At 37.4% G+C, this 19,234-nt stretch overlaps 1 protein-coding gene across 5 annotated transcripts in view; it reads left to right on the forward strand.

The window, feature by feature from the left end:
• sez6b (seizure related 6 homolog b) overlaps positions 1–19,234 on the forward strand; it is a 240,738-nt gene that overhangs the window by 69,350 nt on the left and 152,154 nt on the right. For 3 of the 5 annotated variants that reach the window (XM_042413729.1, XM_042413728.1, XM_042413731.1), the window contains one exon: positions 8,904–9,173. The exons of the other annotated variants lie outside the window; for them this stretch is intronic. The gene's annotated coding sequence lies outside the window, so the exon portion shown is untranslated. The remainder of the gene's footprint in view (positions 1–8,903; positions 9,174–19,234) is intronic. 5 annotated transcript variants of the gene reach the window in all.

A 19,234-nucleotide genomic window follows, 5' to 3' on the forward strand; every position in this document is an offset into this window, starting at 1 on the left:
ATTTTTATATATATCTTGAGAACTGCTCATTCAAACAACTTTACACATCGACATTGCACTTCCTCGTTTCCCCAGCAATCCACCTGCCGGGTATGAAGTAGATCAGACAAATGGTTCTCGAGATACGCAAAGGACAAACCCACATGCATACATACATACATACATACAGACAGACAGACAGACAGACAGACAGACAGAGATTCTTTGTTTTATATAGAGAGATGCGTCACTATATGTGTCAGCCAGGCTGCTGTATGTCGTATTTTTCAGTACAAGTTAGGCTATTCAGAAAACCATCATTTTTCATGTGAGTAGTACTATACATGCTCTAGGAGACTTTTTTACGGAAAAAACCCAAAAAAATCTAAATTTAAATTTTGTAATTTTTTGTCTTCACATCTAGACGTTTTCAGTCCATCACAAATATCCATATATAAATGATTGGAGGAGATTGTCAGGGTTCCAGGGATATAAGAACCATGTTGATGAGACATTCTGAGCTTCAGTAATGTCAAAAATGTATTGATGGAGCCAAAAGAACAAAATACAGAAACCCCATATTCACTGATTTGATCACTCTGATTGTTTTGCTGATTGTAATTGTTCTGTATCAGACAGCATGATTAATGATTGTTGTTTACATTATGCTGAATTTTCTCAACATGTGGTTTACGCACAGGCACAGATGTAGCTGTAAAAAGACTAAATTACTTTTAATGGAGAAAAGGTCAGAAATGTGATGATTATGAATCAAGATCTCAAGTTATAAGTAATGTTGTTTTCTATGATATCAAAATGGATTTACTTATGCTGATCCATTACAGATGATGGAGAAACAACAATCTTTGTAAAAAGTGGATTGTTCTGAATTTGACAGTGTGTGTTTGATGTCTCTGCATTCTGGTTTGACAGATTTATGATTTTGAGATTAAAGGGTCCAAATTATGCTGCTATACAATTAGATATACTTTATTGTACCCTTACGGATATGTATGTTATATAAGGGATATAAATGGTCACATGTTCTGCGATTGTCATGAAAGACTACTGCTTCTAGCAATGGCTACCACAACTTCCATATCTACTGAAAATTATGTTGGTGGTATAGATACAGTATATGATGTACCACTGATTGGGTAGGGCAACATAACATAAACACAGCTAATGTCAGGCTGAAAGATCAAAGGAGTGAGAGTCAAAATCTGATGACTATAATACATATTATACTATTTTACTATTTGGATTTATATGACCAATGAGACCTTTTATCCGATCTCAGTTCCTGAGGATGATGGCCATTAGAGCAATGCCACTCCAATATTCATGATTACAACAGTGAAAGTGTGTCTTGTACGGGCTGTGATGAGTTTACTGTGTATGTGTGTGTGTGTGTGTCTGTGGTATATGTGAGTCTAGTAATCCATCACGTTTGCCTGGCAGAAAGCAGCCAAGGTGGTGAAGTGCTTGATCTTCCCCAAAGCTGCCAGCTGCTGATAGGTCCCATCTCAGCACACCACCCCCCATATTTCTTCATCTAATTGGATTGCAGCTTGTCAGCGTCTCATTTGTATACGGCCACCACCTCCTCCACATTTACAGGTTTCTGCCACTGATTACTTAGCTGGAGGCTTCCCGACACAGCCTAAGTAATGACTTTGCTTCCTAATTTTTCCCATCCATTCATATTTGTCTCTTTCTTGTCTTGTCCTCCATCTCAGTCTCTGTCTGTATCTATCTACCTTTCCTCTTCCTGCTGGTTGTTTTCTCTTGCAGCCTGTCTCTCTTTCTCACCCTTTCTCCATCCCCTCCAGCCTCTGATGAAGTCAAATTGTCTCTGTCCGTCCGCCACTGAGGCTGCACACTGTTTTTTTGTGGCAGTCTGTCAGCAGGGAACATCTTGTTCAGTTATGGTATTGGATCTCAGGACTGATGGAGACAGTAGGTGGACAGATCCAAGGTGACAGATGGACTGTAGCTGCTGGACACTGGCAGTACAGTGCAGTGGAGCTGACAGACTGGCAGCAGATCCTGTGCAGCCCACCAGACAGTCTGAGTGAGGGGGAGTTTACATCAGAAGGCCGGATTTTGACGAATATGAACTCATTGAGAGCTGTCAAACCACAGTCAGGATAAATGTTTCTGTCAGTGGTGATGTTTGTGTGTACAGTAACTTAGTAACCAGTTGCTGTCAAAGAAAACATACCTGTCCTATTAACCTACATGGCAGTCTCAGAGAAGCCCCAATCATTGTAACCAGCCTCATATGAATGACTTACATTCATACTCATCAGAACATACTGTTTTGATGTCGGATATTAAACATAGTCAAAATTGTAAAATATGAGGTTAACATATGTAGAAATGCCCCCTGCTAGTCAAAAGCCAGGGCATCAACGCTTCGTTTGCAAGGTTTTTTCTACCTTACCAACGAGCTGATGTCAGCTCATTGCGCATGCCCATAAATGGCTGTCCATTCTGTAGCCTTAGTTGCTAGGGTTGCTACAGTTGTGTGTGTTGTCTACTCTCATATTTCAGATCAGATTCTGGATAAAACGTATGTATGGATTTGAGAAGTCGACATTTCAACTAAAGAACGAGAAAAAGAAGTGAAATCCTACTATTATAGTTTTTTTGACATAGCCCCCTGGGCCACTGGAAGTCGGCTGAGATGCAGCCTCTGGAAGCTGGCCAATCAGACAAGCTTTCGAGAAAGATGGAGAGTGAATGAGAGAGAGAGAGAGCATGAAAATAAACGTTGATTTGATGATTCTTCCATAGCAGTTACGTTCTAAAGCAGAAAAAAAAAGCCATCAAACACTCATCAGATCATTTACTGTGGAGACAGACATTCTGAGTTTCAGTATCTTCTTCCACCTCTGCATCTCTCCTGTACTTTCATGACATAAAACTCAAACATCAGTCATGCAACAGTAAAGACAAAGAACAAAACAATGTCTGACAGTGCAACCCTGTCTCCTTACAGTTATAATCGCAACAACAAATTCATATTGAAGGAAACGCTGGCCGAGTGTTGTTTTCACAATGAGAAATGTTGTTAATTAACAAATTTGGCAAGTTGCAAAAATGTTGATGTTGGACGTATAAGTAAAATGTGCAGTGAGAACGTATTTCATTTTTTTCCCACCAAAATATCCCATCTTGCTGTACAATATCCCCTGTTAGTAACAACAGTATTATTAAATGTTTCTATGGTTGTGTTTAGACACTGGCAGCACTTGGTTAAGGTTAGGGAAAGATCATGGTCTTGATTTAATATATATATATACACACACACACACACACACACACACACACACACACACAAAATCACTGTAAATATACACGTGAAACAGAAAAATTAGACTTGAAGTTTAAAAATACTCTTTGAATTTCAATTATACACATCCTGGAACTATTTGGTCTGAAAGGGCTATGACTTTTGAAACAGTCAACAACAGTGTGCCTTTACAGAATCAGTATACTCTGGTTAGACCTTACTGTCAACTCTTTTCCTAGGAACTGTTTCTTTAATACAAACTATTTCTAGTAAATCTGTTCAAATATGACTATATAAAAAAGAAAATCTATAATTTTTTGCTGTTACTATAATTACTACTATCACTATAATTTGGGTGAACTGACCCTTTAACAACACTTTAATCACATTTTAGCTCCCATATGAGCAAACTTTACCAATGAGTTGACAAAACAGTCCCTCAAGTCACACTTCTTCATTCCACTAACCTTTTCCAGAGCTTTCAACCATATCCCAGGGTCTTCATTTGCACGTGGAGTTTGGTCAGTTGTCATGAGGATGGATCATGAGGATGAACAACAACTGAGCAAACTTCCTCAGCTGATGAAGACTCTTTTATAATTATAAGAGTGTATTTGTTGTAAGTGTGTGCTACCTTGGTCCAGGCCTCCATTGGGACAATAGCTTTTCAGTCAGATAATAGCTAGAGCTCAACACAATGTTTTTCTAGACTTTCTAGACTCAGCCAAACACACTGCAAAATAATGAGGTTGCTGAGATGGTCAAAGCCAAAAGTGAGGACAGTGCAGGCCTGATGCATTCATCATGCTCATTGATATCATTAATATTACTATTTTCAGCTATTGATATATATATACACTAAATGGTAAATATACGTAAAATGATATAAAATGATCAAACTGAGTTTTGTGTTTGACAAGTATAAAACATTTAGCCCCATGTAAGCCAGAATTTTGAACTGGTAAGTTACTGTAGTTATAATATTTTTATACATCATCACTGTTGGGAAACATTTCATGAAATGGAAGATTCTGTGTCTGGAACCTCAGTACTTTTTTGGTACCAACTGAAATGTGTCTATTGCATATCTGTCAAGGAGAGAAAACATATTATTCACTTCACTATCATTCACAAACCAATCTGATTTACTTATTTTTCATCATATCATTCCTGATTTAAATGATACATATACAAATTTAAACAGTTGATGAACCTAAAAACCTAACATCAAACATAATGAAATTACTCTCAATGATCATACAATCTGCAGTACCTTTGAAGATTGATACATTTTTCGTAATTAGATTAGGCTGTCAACCAGCTGGCAGAGTCTGGACAGCCAGACAGCACAGAGAACTGTGCGTCCTGTGTGCGTCAGTCATTGGTGGAGCAGTCTGTCAATCCTATCTAACCCAGTAAATACCACATGTGATTGGACTGTACTTCAGCCCCTGCCTCCAGGATCCTGGCTTTTTTTTTCCAGACCCCCTGTTTCAGCTGAGAGACAATGCTGCCAAAAATCACATGATTCGCAAGCTCACAACTGTGTGGTCAGATCTCTGAAAAGTGAGTGTTATAAACTTAGCTCTGAAAGAACAGTCTGCAATACGAGTGCAAAATACATCCACAAAAGTTTCAAAATAAAGATTTGCCCTTTCAAAACTCAAGTTTCAACATTTGAAACTTTTTTCCCAATATATGCGCACCAGTTTTCAGATCACCGTTTACAAGATTTCAAGCCTGGAAAACAAACTAATACACCGGGAGAACAGAGACAAATCTGAAGCTCTGGAAATGTGTTGGAAGAAACACTAAAAAAGAGTGCTGCAGTTGTGAATTCAAATACAAAATAATCTTTGCAGAGATCTGAATTTTCTTTTCAGCTTATAAAAACATTATGCGAGCCTTGAAAATTTAGTTTCAATGTTGTAAAACTTTTCTTTATTAGATTTCAAGCTTTCAAACTCTGAGTTTCAACTTTTGAAGCTTTTTTTTCAGTTTCAAAAGATGGCATGATATTCATCCCATCAGGTATCAGGTATCATTTTAGAAAACGTAGGTACTGTGTCCACACTGGTATTAAACAAATTTCAAATGAAGCTAGCTACTGACATGATTTCTGTTTTTCTGTTCAACTAAAGCTAAAAAACAACAAAACCAAAAACCAAACTGTCAGACACAGATGATTATTCAAAGCAGAGTATTTTTATGTCTTAAAACATGTTGAGGGAGTTCAACTTGACCTTCAGATGGCACACAAAGGCTTTTAACCACATAGACACTAATGAATAAAATTACAGTCATAGAACAAACATGACACTCAGGTAGTTACTCATGAATCCATAAATATATGCTTTTTGTACATAGATGTTACACTTTGCAGCACCATTCTCCTGGAGTCTACATATAATTATCTAAGTGCATAATTTCAACAATACACGCATGCAGGGCTACCTGTGTTTTGTAGAGACTTAAATGTCGGGTTTTGCAGAGGTGTTAAACAAACCTGTAGCTTGTGTTTAAACAGGTTAATAGTGCTTCTTCAGGTTTGCTGAAGACTGTTAGAATAGAATTCCTCCTTGTTATCTCAGCACGCAGACTGGCAATGGCCACTTCTGTTTTACTTCACCAGCGTTAACAATGTACACCTGTGTGCTTGCCACAACATCCAGTTATCAATCTGTTCCCAGTTAGCATTCAGTCATTTCCACAGGTCAGAATGAATTTACGCTAGGTCAGACGTATCTAGAAGAGAGCATTGCATTCTGTTGTCTCAGCAAGTACTTTTCCTCTAAATCACAGTTCCTGGCATTGCTGAGGCATAAGGCTGCCAAACAATTTCCATTTGCCGCTGTTTGATAGGTGGATCCAGGCTTCTCTCTAGGGCTGTTTTGTTTTTTTTACATTAATTTGTTTGCCATCCGTGGCGGGGAAAGTGACAGCCGCCAGAACCTGAGCTGAGTCTGAATCCTCACTGATTATTGCTACACTTAGAGCAAGAGCAGGGTCCCTGTCTCTCAGCGGTTTTGGCACAAGCAGCGAGCAAAATCAAATGCAATAAAAGCATGTCTGGATTAGAGCTTGTTAAGCGAGAGAAGAGCCTTTAATTGCTCGGGCTTTGTACAGCTTCACAAAGAGCCGGCATTGCTAATCTGTAGCTCAAGGGTGAATGTTTGTGACGAAACAAGCAAAGATGCAAAGTGTGGTGGAGGGAAAAGAAAGGCATAGCAGGAGGGAGGATTTGAACAGAGTTGGTGACAAAGATACACAGTTTCAATTAGCTGCTGGCAGATTATTTTATTTTTTTCATTATTACATGAGTCTGCGAGTTTCAGTCATATTGCCTTGATTACACATCCGTGTGGACTCCAGCTCTTAAAAGGACGGTTCCGGTTTATTTCAATTCTGGACTTATTTTCATCATTTTGGCTGTTGTTTCTATCGGGTTTTAATAACATTTTACTCACAACAGCAAGTGCAGAGATCTGAGAAGGTGGTCACATTACTACAACAGAGTCAAGGATGGCAAGAAACACAGGTTAGACAAATTGACTTCGTGTTTCAGCTTTGACCTACTGTACTTACTATAGCTGTGCTCATACAGTGTTCCTGTGCAGTGAGGGATTCTTACTGACATTTCAGGCTCACTTTCAGTTTTACCTCTAAATGAAATGGTTTAGAATCTGGCTGAATGCTGGTGTTTCTTGCCCCGTTGGACTTTGTACATAAATCATCATGGTGACATCGCTACAACAGAGTTAAGCAAATATCTTTCAGCATAGATGGATTCTCCCATGGGTGAAGAGGGACTCACTTTCCTGGGAGTTACCAATGTGGTCCACCCATGTGGGGTGGTTGAGAGGTGGAGGTGGCAAGCCCCTCATGTGCAAAGCTTTTACATTTTATTTATTATTTATTTTTTTTTATTTTAAATACTATATATTTATTACAATTGATTTCTATTAAACACAAAAACACATTCAGTGATTGAATGATGATTGAAAAACAACTAAATATTCTAGTTCCTGAAAAAAAAACTTGTAACTGGACTCTGAAGTCAAACTGTCTGTAACTGCTAGACAGTCCATCAGAAACTCTGCTATTTCAAACATTTACTTGACACAGCAGACGGCTAATCAGCCAGCTAGTGAAAAAAAAAAGAAAATTGGAGAAAACCCTCATTTTAAGTTGTCAAACTCGATCTCGACAGTTTCGTTTCGTCGGATTTTGACATTGAATTGTTTGCACTGATCACCTGCACAGAATATATTTGTTATTGTAGCACTTAGCTGCAGCCCGCTATGTGCTTTTATTCTTTTTGAATCAGTATTTTATCTGCACCAATTTTTTTTTGTCCACATTATCACAGTGTGTTAAACACTGCAGAACTTGGCCAGACTGTCTGCACCAGAGTCAACTCACAGTAATCAGCCCAGAATGGAACCAAGTCCCCAGCATTTTTCCCAAACCTCCCAATTACCACTTCACCTCTGGGTTTCCCCATAAATTGGGTTGATCCTTTTTGAAAAATAATGTTACCAGCCACTGTTGTCTACCTCTGATAATAGTGAGGTCACCTCTGTATACATGTTTAACATCTTTTTGTACTTATATCAACTAAAACATTAATTTATATAACTAAAGTATATGGTCCAAACTCTTGAGGAAGCAAAAATCAATTTATTATACTATATAATGAAATGAACATGATTTTAGACATTAACTTTTTATATTAGATTTGCTTGTTTCTCAAATGTGTGTAAAATAAAACCATAAATAACATTTCATATTTTGCACTTTCCACCATTCCGTTTCATTCAAACATTCATTTTTTCTCTTCACGTAGTATTGATGAGTAATCCTAAAACCAACTTAAATGGTCTCATTTATAATCAATACATACTTTTAAGTTTAAAAATGAAATTTCAAGAATTGGAATATTCACAAAATGATGAGAAAATATTGGCTACAGGCAAGTGTGATCATAGCCGGCTCAAGGCCTAAAGCAAACTAAAGTGTCTGTTGAAATGATTTTCATTCTTTCTGTGAGTTTAACTGTAGTTGCTGTTTGTTGCTGTCAGTAATGTCATCTTTCAGTAAGGGTTAGAATAATATGGGGTGGCTGTGGCTCAGGAGGTAGAGCAGGTCATCCATTGATTGAAAGATCGGCGGTTCGATTCCCAGCTCCTCTAGTCCGTGTGTCAATGTGTCCTTGGGCAAGATACTTAACCCCAAATTGCTCCTGATGGCACAGCCATCCTGATGGGCAGGTTGGGACCTTGCATGGTAGCCCCTGTACCCATTCAGTGTATGAATGGGTGAATGTGATTTGTAATGTAAAAGTGCTTTGAGTGGTCAGAAGACTAGAAAGGCACTATACAAGTACAGTCCATTTACAATACAATTCAAACTTTTTTTAATTGTACTCAGTGCTGTGCATAAATACTAGTCTTGAAACCGCAGATCAGTCAAACTCTACATGTGAAATTTACTATCAGATATCTCCCACTATGCCTCCCCGCACTGTCATATGCATGCATATACCGTCTCCATATAAGCGTTGAGGTGTAGTGGATGCCTGCTGCACACATTCACATGTGCCACTGCTCCTCTTGTCTGCTCCTAGGAAAACAGGCCAGACAGCCTCCTGGCACAGAGCATCACTTGTCTTCTCTCTGAGCTGCAGATCAATGCATCTGCACTGATATGGGCTGGAGCTGCCTATTGATCCACTCCACCTCGTCTTTGTCCTCGGTCATTATGGAGATGAGACAGTGACCTTTTCCAGAGGTGTCAGAGTGGAAAGGAGACTGTTTAACAGCTCTCAGGAGAATAAGGCCTGCAGGCACTGAGATTCTGCCTCATAGCACCAAGACAGCCAACACCAACCAGCAGGGTAATTTCTATCATGATTGTGGTGTTGTGGTATTCATAGCATTTCTTGATTTGGTGATGTTTGTGCTTTAACTCTTGTGTGTGCTTTGTCCTTAGGGGCCACCATATAATAGCAGAGGAAATGATGGTGCAATGCATAAATGAAAGTGCAGTTACCATATTATAAATAAAAAGAAACAAAAACTGTACCAAAAGGCGTATCAGTGTAAATAATAATACAATAATTACAAATAAGCAGAGAAATAAAGAGTACAAATGGGGGAAAAAATTAACTGTATGAAGAGGTACATGATAATGTAAAAACACACCATTAGAAGTAAATATATTAAATTTTATGAACTGTTTATGTTTTTAATGTAAAATCTTACTGTGTAAAATAACCAGTATCTACAGCTGTCAGATAAGTGGTTAATGCTTCATATTGCTGGTCTGTAATTTTCAAATAATTTCCCATTTTTTTCATTGTTTCCTTAAAGGAACCATGTGATTTTGTACTAATTGTAGGGAAAATATGATTTCCCATAAAAGAAATGCTTCATTTTAATAAATATTTCCAAATAAATATTAATTAATCATTCATTTATTATTGGAAACCTTTATAATTCTTTATTCATTATATATACTGAATTGTGTAGACATTTTAGGCTTTTTATGGATGTGTACCAATCACACATTGTCTGTCTGCCCTCTATTTAGTTCCAAATCACATAGTTCTTTCCAGGAAACCTCTTGGATAATATTATATCATATATCATTACTGAAATATACCTAAATATTACTTAATATTACAATATAAAATATTACCTGAAATATGAAATGTTATAATGAATTTATCAATATATGTAGTGAAGTAAAAAGTACAATATTTCCTTTTGAGATGTAGTGGTGTAAAGGAAGACGGTTCGCATTTTTTTAAGTGTGTCTTAAAACAATAGTCAGATGTCCATATGAACAGTGAAATAGGTTTTCCTCACTGTAATAATACTACTAATACTGTTCCTCCTGTTCATACTGACTATTAAAAGATCCCCTTCAAATGTGCTTTCAGTGTAAGTGATGGAGGCCAAAATCCACAGTGTGTCCACAGTGTGTCATTTTTATGCAAAAATGCACCTAAAAGCTGATGTGAAGCTGATATGAGGCTTCATCAGTCTGAGTTAGTCATATCAAATGGATATCTGACACATTTACAGTCTTTTTAGCATCAAATTCCCTCTTTGTGTTTCCTCAGACAGTGTTGAGCTGCGGTGGAAGTATAGTAACAAAAAGAACAAGAACAATTAATACATTTTTTTCACAGAAGGAGGACTGTGGATTTTTTCATTGTAAGTGCATTGTGAAGGGATCTTCCAATGGTCAATATGAACAGGAGGAATTATTACAACAAGAAAAACATGTTTCAATGTTCATTTGGGCTCCTTACTGTTATTTTTAAGACAGACCTGATAAACTGTGAACCTTTCCTTTAAGTATTTAAGTAAATGCGCTTACGTCATAGCACTGTCAGTATTACTAGTTGTAATTATACTAATAGCATTTATGGCAGTGGTAAAAGCAGTGGTAGGGGCAGTAAGACTCTAGATGTATTAATTACTTTAATGAGAAGTTTTTCATATCATTTTAAGTAGATATTAACTTAAATTGAACAAGTAGCCATTTAATATTCTAAATATAAAACATGTGATCCAAAACACCACTCAAAGTCTAATCTGAAGTTTTAATTTTTACTTCTCAAACAAGGACAAAGACTCTATGACTAACAGCAAACATTTTTCATTTCATTTACTTGCTGCAGATGTAAGATAAAAGATATTCAGCTTTTTTTGTCACTGCTTTTGACTCCTGTAATATTTCTGGTGTTGAGTTTTTCATGAACCACAGGAAGGCAGAGAGGCTTGTGTGTGGATATAATGGTGGCCTACACTCGCTATTATTAAGATTGCATGAATGAGTGTCCCTCGCTGCGGGTGTTAGAAGCAGGATCAATACGGTGAGGGAAATTTTAAAGTGGGTAACATTTTGCTACAGGCAACGCTGGATTAAGAGTCTGGTTTGTATTCAGAGAGTGAGATGGCGGCCTTGCAATCAATTGTGCCTCATACAAAAATCTAAAAACATGCTTCAAATATTCTGTGTTTCTACATGATTTGGTCTAGTTTGTTCTATCATATAATTTCAACTGCAACAGAACCAGGCCTTTATTTGCAACAGGCTTATATTTGTAATTTCCTTGTTTTTTATTTAAGTCTATTTTTCATTGAGCGTTAAAGTTTATTGATGACCTAAATGTAACAAAAGTCAGTCATGGACAGTACAAGTGAGTAAACCCCATCCCCTGATAAAGCCTGTGAGATGTGGTTGAAAGAATGAAAAGGCAAGTAAAGAGGATCTTCAGTAAAGATTTTCTTGGTCAAATCTTTTATAATATTTTAGTTTTTCTGATCTGCTGCTGTTCTAATGTGCTGTTAATGCAAACTCAGCACTGCCTCCATGTGTATCTGTTGCCATGGTGTACATTTCCACAGTAGTTCATTCAGCACTACAACAACCAGGGCCATTGTCCAAACATTGGACATTAGATTGCTCCCATAAATCATGTCCTCTGCATATTTTTGTAGATTATTGATTACTGTACGTGTGTATAGATTTAAAACGTACACATGGTTGGCTTTTTTTTTTAATATCTTTTAATATCTTTGAATAATTGTAATGTCATCCATGTATCCATATACATACATACACACAAGTATTTATCTGTGGATACATACATTGTATACATACATACATACATTATGTGTGTATGTGTGTCACTCTTCCTCTGTCCTTTTAGAAATTATTTTGTTAGTCTGATCTCTGATATCTCATTCTCTTAAACCAAGTTTTGTATACGCTGTCTCTTCATTTCTTATTCTATATGTTATTCTCTCCATTTCTGAGATTTCTTGTATTGTTACTTTCCATATTTGAACTGATGGACTTGAGGGTTTTAGCCAATTCCTAGTTATTTGCTTCAGGGCTGCGATTCTGAATGTTCTAAATAGGCACTGGTCTGTTTCCTGCATTAATTCTGGTGGTGATTTTCCAAGAATAATGTGTATTGGGTTGTTTTTTTTTCCCATATTGAGAATACCCATGATTCCTGCTATGACTTAATGCCAAAATGATTTTAAAATAGGAAAGAAGAAGAAAACAGGAGTGGTTTGCCTTTGTCTCACCACATTTTCTCTAGCAGTCTGATTTCATTCATGTGTTAATTTTACAAAGTACATTTGGAGTAATAAAAAAATCTTATAATAAATATAATGTCCATGGAAATTCCCTCCAATATTTAGAATTTGTTGTTTTATGAATTTCTCTGCATACTTGCTTCCATTCTTCTTCATTCAGCTGACCTCCCATTTCGGAAATCCATTTTTGTTGAAAGCTATTATTGGTGTCCATGTTGTTCTCAAGAGTTTTATATATTTTGATTACCTTGTTATGATTTTTAATCAGAAAGCTAATAATTATGATAATTTCCTAATAATTTCTGAGGAATTTTCCTGGAAAGAACTACAGTAACTCACTTGGACTTTAGTTATAGAGTGTGCTTATTTGAGTTACCATCAGTTATTTATTCCCAGTCAATTTTCCCTAAAAGAATTGCTCCAATTAAACAAAATAAAATATAAGAAATACAAATAATGAGAACATTTTAGACTTTCTTTTTAGAGTTGGGGAACTCTTTGAACAGAGCTCCTGTTTTTCCTCATGAATTCTACTTTGCAGTTGTTTTTTTTTTAAAACTAATTGTCAATGAAGCTCACTCAATGCACAGATGTTTTACATTTCAAGCCTTTCAGTGGTGTGAAGTGCAGAATCCCTCCCTCACCTGGTAGCCTTTTAATGTGAAATATACAGGAAGTTTTGAGTTTAGCTGACAGTAGCTTAACAGTGATTGAAAAGGCAAAGAAGACATGACTATTGGTGAATATTTAATTCATTACTTAGTATTTATGTAAAAAAGAGAAAGTGAGAGTAGACGAGTATGACATGACTCTGTTGTACTGAAGGAAATTAGTGCTGTGGAAATGTGCTTAATTTACCATGTGATCCATCACAGTATTGATAATTCCTCTCAATTTTTCATCTTGATTAGAGACTTTATTTTTCATTCCAGCTATAGACTCTGCCGTTATTTCCACTCTATTCTGTTCGATTCTATTCTATTCTATTCAGCTTGCTTTTATTGAGACAAACTAAATATATTAAGTTATTCTTTGCTAGTCTGTATTATCTTTTAAAAGTGCAAAAGCTTCACACACACACACACACACACACACACACACACACACACACACACACACACACACACACACACACACACACACACACACACACACACACACACACACACACACAGACACACTTGACCTACCACCACCATAGTTACAGCCTGTCAGATGCACATGGCTGTGGCCTGCTGGTATCCTTTCAGTGCTTCCATATCCTCTCTTGTGCTGCATACACATTAAGTGGTCAGCCAATCTGCTGGAGAAGCCGAAATCAAAGAAATTCTATTAAAAGCCACAGAAGGAGTTTGCTTTTCTTCCTCCTTTCATGTCTGTTTTTAGTCCTTCGGCAGCAAGACATCTGCTTGATCCAGACGCTCTTCACTATGGAGACTGTGACTGAATGAGTGCTCTATTTTGTTCATTTGGAAGACAAATAAAAGTAAATACTCCAGCAGGAGAAAATATGTACAGAGGACGTCCAGACTCCCTTTTTTTTCTAAACAGAACAAAAACATCTTATGTACAATAGATATGAATGCTTATTAAGTCAGAGAGGTGTTTTTAAGTTCCCGGCTGAATGGTACAATGAATGCCTGTGGATCTATAAAGGGTGTTTAAAATTAATCCACTGATCAGGCTGTGGAAGTGGACAGTGATTCCTTTCTTCTGTCTCCTACTGTAAACTCCTCTGAACTTTAATGATTGGGATTTGTATTGGACTCATGGTTTATTCAAAGGAAGTCTTAAATTCTGTTGTGGCTCTTTGACAGCCCAGCGGAAAGACATCAAAGTGTCCCTTAAGGTGCTTTGCCCTTTTTCACATTTTCCCTCTTGTTGCATCACAAAGACTAGAAAACTGCTGGTGAGGTGGAGAGAAAGCAAGAGAAAGCAACAGCACATGCTATATCCTTTGTGGAGAGGAACATTTCACATGGACTGGGGTCTGTGTTAATGTGCTGCTTTGATATAAACTATTCAACTGTCAAACATTTTTTGCAAAACAAGCAGGCCTTTGGCATCTTGGCAACCAAGTGGCATTAAGGATTATTCTAATAATTTGTATGCAGAGAGCTCATAACCCCAGTGTTTGATATCATGTTAAATAACTGTGGCCTAAGTATCAGCTTCACTTCATTACCTCACTGTGCACAGAAAGCACTGCTCTGTGATACAGCCCAACTTGGACTACAGGACACAGTCATGTGGACAGCCACTCTGCAAAGCAACACAGCTGTTTTTAATCACTGTGGCTGATTAGCCCTCTGCTCAGGTTGATGATGGGAATTGAATGACATCACCAAACTTTATGCACCAATAAGAATTATGAAAGTTCTATAAAAGTATAAATATTTTTATATTGAAACTGTGATTTGAAAGAGTGCAATTTTCAAAGTGCCAAAGTCATGATTTTTATTAAAACTTAAATAATGAAAAACATCTTATAAGTGAAAGTTTAAGGTGGGAAACTGTTGTTCACCAGCTACAATGACAACTGACACTGATAAATTTACTTGGGTGTAGCTAATTAACATTCATTCTGTCAGTTACCCAAAATAACAAAAAATAAATTATATACAGTAAAAATCACTGCGTTAAATTTTTAACCAGTTTGGGTCAACATAGTCAGTAAAACTGTCATAAATGTATTGTTACTTGTACAAAATGATGTGCATATGACATTAAAAAGATACAAAGTTATTAACTATCAATAACAAACTGTGACATGTAAGTTTAAAAAGAGAAAAATAGATTATAACAAGCTTTAGTTTGGGTAAATAACCCCACAGTAAAATAAAAATTAACACTAAAACTGGTCCAAAACAACCTCTTGGCTTGAGTAGGTTTCATGGTAAAATTTGAACCCAATGATTTTTAGCATGTAGCTGTTGCTGTTGGTTGGTTAATATGCTCTCTCCATGCCTGTGTCTTTATTGACCTTGGCTACAGATGGTCTTGTGGATAAAGAAACAAAAAATAAGGAGTGGGCTGTGTCTTTTTGCTCTTCATAATGCACAGTGAGTATTTTTCTGCATAAATGATGCAGGTGATCATCTCATGTCAGTTTTAAGAAAGTAGTTAGCAAGCAGCTTGCGAGTCATCAAGTGTAACACTAAATGACAGACATCTGGTGAACAGAGTTGTTGGGATCTCCTACTTATACCTTGAAGCACATCATATCATCATTTTAAGATTATAACATTAAATCTGAACTCAATCTGGACTTCCAGCAGACCAGCAGTTTTCACCATTACCATAAGCTAACTGACAAAATATGTAACTGTTATCAAATATAACTCCATTTTTAATGTTATTTCATTTCAAGTATGCCACTAATATATCTTACAGTAATAAGCTAAATTCATCAGTTTTTCTTTAGTAAACTAAGCAAGTTCATGTAGATGTTGACTTTTCTCAAACTGAGAGATTTAAAAAAAAAAAGAGTCAGGAAAGTGTCAGGACCTGAACAACAAATACATCATTAAATCTAATTCTATTAGAATTGTGAGTTTGATTATGTTACAATCATATGTTGTTTAATATATGTAGACCGTAAAAACTGGCCTATTGTTTAATAGATTGAAAATAATTAGGGTCTAAATCCATCCATTTTCTTTACCGCTTATCTTCTAGAAGGTCGTAGGGGATCTGGAGCCAATCTCAGCTGACATTGGTTGAAAGGCAGGGGACACTCTGGACAGGCCGATCACAGGCCTAACATAAAGTATAGAGACAGCCAACCATTCACACCTACGGGCAATTTAGAGTCACCAACCCACATGTTTTTGGTCTGGGGAGAAGCTGGAGCACCCACAGAGAACCCACGCAGGTATAGGGAGAACATGCAAACTCCCAGCCAGCCGTTGGATTTGAACCTAAAACTCTCTTACTGTTAGGCGCCAGTGCTAACCACTGCACCACCGTGCTGCCAGAGGATTTAAATCGCAATCTCAATATTGGTCAGAATAACTGCAATTAGTTATTTACCTCAAATTGATGAACCCCATGTGTTATGGTTTCCCTCTTCTCCCAGCCTCAGTCTAACAACCTCGCCCACTACACACAGACACATCATTCACACAACTACTTCTGCCACAGCCAAGTTCAACACCATGAATGCTTTTGAGGGCAGACGTTCTTAAAGTGTGCACCGTTATCCTCACTTGCACACTATATCATGCCAGGACTGCGAAGACTCTGAATTGTTGGAGAGAGGTCAGGGATGCAGCCAGGAGGAGGCTATGACTGCTGGGTTTTCACCTCAGTGTCTAGTGTAGCTGTTTAGTACAGGTTGAAACACTCTTTAGATGTAGTCTGATAAAGTCTTGGGTAACACTTTAAAGTCCCCCTATTTAGCATTTGTAAGCAGTATACAAACATTTAATAACTGGTTTATAACTATAATGTAGTCGTAAGCAGAACTCTTATTATTGCTTTATTATGTCCCTTGATTTTTGAAACCATTGCCACACCCTTGGCGATTGATACATTTTCAAATCTGTTTCCTTAAACAGCATCTGTCATGTTTCATCTACACATCTGATTTACTTTGAGCCAAAGGAACTGACAAAGCACACTGCTCACTCAGTGTACATTACCTTTCCCATCTTCTAGCAGCGGGGTAAAGAGTTTTTTTTTTCCTTGTAGATTTACCTGCCAATGTGTCTGATTTTGTGGAAAGAGCCCTGTGTGTTTGAGAAGCGATGTGCTGGGTGGGAAGTGGCACTGCTACAATAAACCCTGATTGTTTGAAGCAGATAGCTATTAGCCGGCAGAGAGTAGGAGCTATTATGGTGGAAATGAAGCATTGTTAAAGAAACATAAGACTTCCCTGAGCGGATGATAGCCTCCTGAAGGGGTCTCAGATTAGATCTCACAGGTGCACTTGGGAGGGGAGCGCTGATCATTACACTGGGAGAATTATAGCGGCTCATCAAATCTCCTCAGGAATGAATATTAAGTCTTATTACGAGGAGGATAGGGAGGGAAGAAGACACTAATGTGAGCAATTTACAAGAATTGTTTGGGTTGTACCGTTTGGCGTTTTACAAGAGGTTTTCAGTCTGCCAATTGATTCACAGTGGTGTTTCAGCACTAATGCACTGCTCCCACATAAAGAAGTGTTGGAAGGAAATATGGGTAAAATTCAGCTTTGAAAGATGGTATGACTTTGCTTTAGGGTGTGCAGAGCTGAGTGAGTGAATGCTCCCGTCTCCATCCAGAAGCATGAGACACGTCCTCTCTGCCTTGATGTCAGAGTGAAGTACAGTGAAGCAGAGCCGTGAACAGGGAGAGATAAAGAGGGTGACTGAATTTCAGATTTATTCTCTGGCTATGAAGTTATACTTTCTGCTGTCAAAATCACTGCAGCTCTGTGAAATAAAACTTAAATTTCCAGACAGAGATGAGTCAGTGACACAGTATTTGAAAATCCAATGGTCTCTGGTGTAGAGGAACGAAGTGGTACAGAAAATATTATATTATGATATTATACTATACACACATGCACAGCTTACAGTGGCATGCAGTAGACATACTGTAAACACTACACAGATGTTAAGACTAGTCATTATAGCAGAGATGATAGATATGTCTAGTCAGTCCCCCCAGTTTTCCACCTGGCAGCAACTGCTAAACTCAACATAAAGTCAGTACTGCACAATATTGTAAATCTCTGCTCTCCACTACAAATACCAAAGCTGGATTACCAACCAGGCAAAGTGGACCCAAGGCCCCAGACTCTCCAAGCCCCTGTTCCCTGTGTGGCAGTTAGTTTGTGTGAATGAAATTTACAAATCTATTGGTAAAATTGAAATGGTAGAGGCCTCAAAGGTGGCTCCCAAACCTAATCTTAAGCCCCTGTCATGTAGACGGAGGTCAATAGGGGCCCACAACTAGTTTTGTGCTCATAGACTAGTCAGCTAAACTCCCCCTAGTCAGTCACAATAGCTCCCTGAGTTTCTCTCTATTTTCACTCTACTATTCTGTTTATTCTGAACTGGCAGTTTATTCAACATTACTTCAATTACATTAATTCAATAAAAAGATATTGAACGGGGAAAATAATTCTCTCTGAGAACTTGTTAGCTCCTTAGCTAAGCTTGGTCGATTCACACATTTTATTCAAAAGATGTACTTTACTCCAACAGTGGAGGTTAAATTAAAGTGAATTGTGCAACACAGCTAATAAGCTACAACAGCTTCCTCTCTGGCTCATCATCCCCTCAAAGGTCAGCATTTTCAAGATGGTTTGCTGTTGATCAATGGCACAATTTTGCATGTCAAAATTCACCATAATTGAACTCAAATTTGAATTAGTGCAGTTTTACTTCACCCTTGCAAGCAAATCCACTGATTGCAGTGATTCCATTTGAATGAATAGAACACAAAGCAAAATTTGCTGTTTTAAATCCTGGTGTGTCCAGACCTTAAGACATGTTCTGTGACACAACTAATTAAGCATTTATTATATGAAGAACAATCAGTCAGGTTAGCAGAGGCACCAGAAGGGGAGATTGCATCTTCTGTCAGTCAGTCTCTCTAACAGCATCAAAAGAATGAAATGAATACAGTGTAGATTAGAGAAATTCAATACTTATGTTCTTTCAATGGCCAGCTGAAGCTGTGGCTCAGAAAAAATCAAACATAATATCAAGGTACTAGTTTTCTAGTCTTTTGGCCTTCTCTGCTACCGTCATGCGTGGTCTGTCTGTCTTAATCAATTCTCATTTTTTCTATGTTGCATCTTTTTTTCCTCTTAAGTGTCTTTACTCACTATGGATTGTAGATA

This window comes from Thunnus maccoyii, chromosome 6, assembly GCF_910596095.1.
Source record: "Thunnus maccoyii chromosome 6, fThuMac1.1, whole genome shotgun sequence".
NCBI classification, from domain to species: Eukaryota; Metazoa; Chordata; class Actinopteri; order Scombriformes; family Scombridae; genus Thunnus; species Thunnus maccoyii.